Consider the following 5,003-nt stretch of genomic DNA (forward strand, 5'->3'; position numbering starts at 1 on the left):
TTTTCTCCCTCCCTCCCTTTTCTCCCCCCTCCCTAAGACAGCAAGCAATCTGATACAGGTTATACATGTGCAATCATGTAAACATATTTCTAAATTAGTCATGTATTTCACATAACTTCTCTTCACCTTTTATGGTCAGACCAAAATGGATGACTTGCTGTTTCTTGAACTCAATGTTCTTTTTCCCATACTGACACCTTTGTGCTTGGAACTCCTTCCCTTCTGACCTTGCCCCTTAGAATCTTTAGCCTTATTCAAGACTCAGATCTCCTCCTAGAAGCTTTTCCTAACCCTGCTTCTTACCCCTTGCAAATGTCTCTCTCCTCCCTCAAATGATCTTGTATTTATTTATGTGAGTACAGGTTACATCTCTCAGCAGACTGTAAGCTTCTTGAGGACAAGTTCTGTTTTGTTTTTGTCTCTGTATCTCCAGTGCCTAGCACAGGGTCTTACACATAGTAGGTACTTAAAAACGCTTCTTTAGTTAAGGTGTGGCATGGAAGCTCTTCTTCTTTCTCCCTACTTCCACCCATTACTGACTTTCCCTCTGGGTTTTATTAATGGGAAAAAGATATGTGCCTATTCCTTTAAGGGAGCCCCTTAGTTTCAAATGGCGAGCACATGGTGATGAGATAGCAAAATCCCTTGTCCCTAAGGTTTTTATCAGTCAATCAATCAGCACTTTTTAAGTCCCAGAGGTTATGCTAGGGGTGGGGAACCTGCAGCCTCCACATGTGGCCCTCCAGGTCTTCAAGTGCAGCCCTCTGACTGAATCCAAACTTCATAGAACAAATACCTTTAATAAAAGGATTTGTTCTGTAAAACTGGGACTCAGTCAAAAGGCCACACGCAAGGACCTAGAAGGCCACATGTGGCCTCAAGGCCACTGGTTCCCCACCCCTGGCGAGGCAATACAAAGGCAAAATTAAACAGTCCTTCAGAGTGCTGTCAAAGAGTTTATATTTTACTGGGGGAAACAGTATGTATAAATGGGAGAGGGATTGGAGCTATAGTTTCAGGGACTAGGAAGCCATGGAATAAATGACTTGTAGAGTTTCAATGTAAAGACATCCTGGATGAAGAAACTCCCTTTCTCAATGCAGATTGACGCTTTCCCTGCCTTAGGAGAGTTGCCTAGAGCATTGAGAAGTTAAGCAACCTGTCCTGGGTTACACAGCCAATTTCTGTTAGAGACAGACTTTGAATCCAGTAGCTCCTGCATCGGAGACACAATTTCTACAAATGTCAAACAAAATAAATCAAGGTAGTTTGGGAGGGTGGCGGACAATGCACCAGCAATTGGGGGGTTGGGGGAGTCAGGAATGGCTTCATTTAGAAGATTATGCTTGGGAGGAACTTTGAAAGAAGGGGATTCATTGCAGGTGTGGGCACAGAGATGGAAAAGGTTACGTCCTGCACGAGCAATGTCACATAAGCCAGTCTGGCTGGACTAGAGAATACATGAAGGGGAGTGATGTATAATAAGAATGAAAACCTAGGTGGGAGCTGGGCCGAAAAGGACTTTGCCAAACAGAGAAGCTGGTATTTGATTCTGGAGGTAATAGGGAGTTACTTCTTGAACAAGGGAATGACAAGGTCAGATCTATGCTTTGGTAGGTGTGTGGAGGACCTGGAGACCGGGAGACCAATTAGGAATCTATGGCAATAGTCTAGGTGGAAGAATGGTGGTCAGCAGAGAAGAAAGAAAGGGATGGATGTGAGCAAAGATGTGGGGCTAGACTTGACAAGATCTCTCAAGCGAATGAATATGTTGGCTGAGGAGGGACAGTGAGAAATTGAGGATGACAGCACAAGTTCAAATCTGGGTGACTGAAATGGTGGTAGTAATTTGGACAGAAATGGAGCTTTTCAGAAGGATAGATTTGGGGAAAAGATAATGAATTCTGTTTGAGATGTCATCTTGAAGTGTCTAATAGGCAGTTGGTAATGGGGGGCAAGGAGGAGCTCAGGAGAGAGACTCTGTTAGGAGAGGTGAGATAGTCTCCAGTATTATTCGACTGATTCAAGTCCACTACTGTCAACTCATTAGTCACTTCCACTACTCTTTACAACTTTTAGTTACTGTTGAATACTCCTTTTTAGGGTCTAGCATGTCCTTCCTGAACCCCCAAAGAATCCTGAAAATGCTAAGTTTTGATGGCTTCCCCTCTGAGGGGGATAGAAAGCTCTCAGAAAGTCTGAACACCTTCACAGTTGGTCCTATGCAAGAGTCCAAGACAATATACTCACTTGTGATCATGATATACCCTACCTGGGATAAGGTACTAGTTGTTCAATAAACTATCCTCTAAGAAAATGGGAAATGGGAATTTCTCCTAGATATTAACCTCCCTAGCAGTCCAGGCTTTAGAGGGGTGTGTGTGTGTGGGGTGTGTGTGTGTGTGTGTGTGTGTGTGTGGAATAAGAAAAGAGAAAAAGTGCTCTAGGAGACATTAATTTAAATTCTGGCTCCAGCTTTCTCACCTTATCTGGGCCTCAGTTTCCCCATCTGTAAAATGGGATTAATTATTCCCTCTAGGGAGATTAGAAGGGCTAATTGGGTAAGGCCTCTGAAGTGTCTAGGGAGAGAAGAGAATCTATAAAGGAAAGGGATCATTAGAGTCTATCTCACGCCCTTTTGTTGGCCTCAATGTTGTCATTAATATTTATTGTTGTTGTCACCAATACCATCGCCTATTTCCTGTCTGTGTCTGAGGTGCTGAATTGGTTGTCTTGGGTCACTTGGGTTTACAGAGTGAAGTAGGTAACATCTGTGACCTCGAAGGAAATGTGGAGGGCATCTAGTTCAACACACTCATTTTATAGATAAGAAGACTGAGCCAAAGTGATCTGCTGACAGTAGTAAGTGGAAGAGCCAGGAGCTGAACCACAGTCCTTTAATTACAAAATGCAGTATTCAGGAGGGACATGACAAAGTTTCCACTGCTCTGGCCTTTACTCTCTAGATCATGGAGCTTCTCATGGGAAAAGGTGCAGGAGCTTGGGGTGAGCATGAGAGGCAGACAAAGGCAAGAGTTGAGGCAATGCCAATCAGAGAGGGGCAGGGACTGAGGCAAAGCAATTCAATTCAACCAATATTTATTAAACACTCACTACATATGATGCACCATGGGGCATACCAAAAAAGAAATAGCATCCAGACCCAGCCCTCAAGAAACTTATATCAGCTGGCATGGGAGTGACACTTACTACCGAAAGAACCATATTTCCAGGTGGAATATACCAAGTGCAAAATAGTGGTCTCTAAAAAGTCAGCTGAGAGATCAGAGGACAGAAGGATCCCTTAGAGGATCATACAGCACTAGGGAGAAGATAGAGAAGATATAAGAAGTACCAAGGAAAATGAGAGAGATCTGGAGAGGAAAGGAGGTGTAATCTCCTCCCTAGGGGAACTTTCAAAGAGAAAGGATACAACACTGACCTCACTATACTGCAGCCGTGTGGACATTAGTACTGTGAGAGGCCTAAAGAGGGCAGTGGAGTTAGGTATATACTGGAGGATTTGGGGTAGGGGGCGGTCAAGAAGTCATAAAGTGGAATTGTTGGCCCTATGAAGGCAAAAAAAAAGCTCTGTTTTATTTAATTTTCGGTCTCCTGATCATCTGGCACAACCTCTTGCAAAGGAGCAGGCTCTTTAAAAATGTTTATGGAGGAATCAGCTGGCTGGGTGACTGAAGAGAATGAGCAGGGAGGCAGGGCTTTGCAGAGAGAGGCTGGTGATCCCAGCCCCTCTCCCTGGGATTCTTCTCTCATCTTCAGCACAAACTCTCCAGCCCACGTCTCCCCAGCCTGGACAGCCTTGCCAGTCTGCCCTTTGTAAATAGCATGAGCTCCCCCTGGTGACAAAAGATGGGAACGGCCGTGATGTCACCAGCTCCCTGCATCCTACAGAAGAATCACAGAATCTTGGAATTCAAAGGACTTCAGAGATCGTTTAATTCAACCCATCCCTTTAATGATAATCCCCTCTTCCCCTCTCTAACATGCCTGGCAAGTGCTCCTTCAGCTTTTGTATGAAGGCCTCTGGTGAAGGGGAAGGAGCCCTTCCAAGGTAGTCCATTCCATTGTAGGAATTGTTAGGTTAAAAAAAATGCTAACTTTTGTTTTAACAAAGCAGACTAGCATAAACAAACCCAGAAAAAAAAACCCACAAAGTATATTATCTGAAAATTATTAAGCAAAACAACACGAAAGAATTTGTGTAACTGACCATTCGTGCAACTTTAGACTTTAAATCACAATTTAGAGTTTTGGATTTTTTTAAATACAATTCAACATTTATTCAGCACCTACTTTATGCAAAGTGGGCAGCTAGGTGGTACAGCACTGGGCTTGGATTCAGGAAGACTCAGTCTTCTGAGTTTAAATCTGGCCTGAGACACTTACTAGCTGTGTGACCCTGGGCAAGTCACTTCACCCTGTTTGCCTCAGTTTTCTCATCTATATAATGAACTGGAGGGGCAGCTAAGTGGTGCAGTGAGTAGAGCACCAGTCCTGGAGTCAGGAGGACCTGAGTTCAAATTCGGCCTCAGACACTTGACACACTTACTACCTGTGTGACCTTGGGCAAGTTACTTAATCCCAATTGCCCTGCCTTCCCCCCTCCAAAAAAAAAATGAAGTGGAGAAGGAAATGGCAAACTGCACTATGTGACCCTGGTCAAGTCACTTAACCCTGTTTGCCTCAGTTTCTTCATCTGTAAAATGAGCTGGAGAAGGAAATGGCAAACCACTCCAGTATCTTTGCAAAAAAAAAAAAATCCAAGTGGGGTCACAAAGAGTCAAACACGACTGAACAACAACACATGCAAGGCACTTTGATGTGTGCTGGGGATTCAGAGACCAAAATGAAACAGCCCCTATCTTTAAGGAGCTTACATTCTACTTAGGACAAGAAACGAAGGCTGTGTGCTGCAAATTTAACCAGGTCATACCAACATATTCCATTGTATTCAACCTGAATTTTGTTACTATTTAATGCTG

The sequence above is a fragment of the Trichosurus vulpecula genome, chromosome 4 (genome assembly GCF_011100635.1).
Source record: "Trichosurus vulpecula isolate mTriVul1 chromosome 4, mTriVul1.pri, whole genome shotgun sequence".
NCBI classification, from domain to species: Eukaryota; Metazoa; Chordata; class Mammalia; order Diprotodontia; family Phalangeridae; genus Trichosurus; species Trichosurus vulpecula.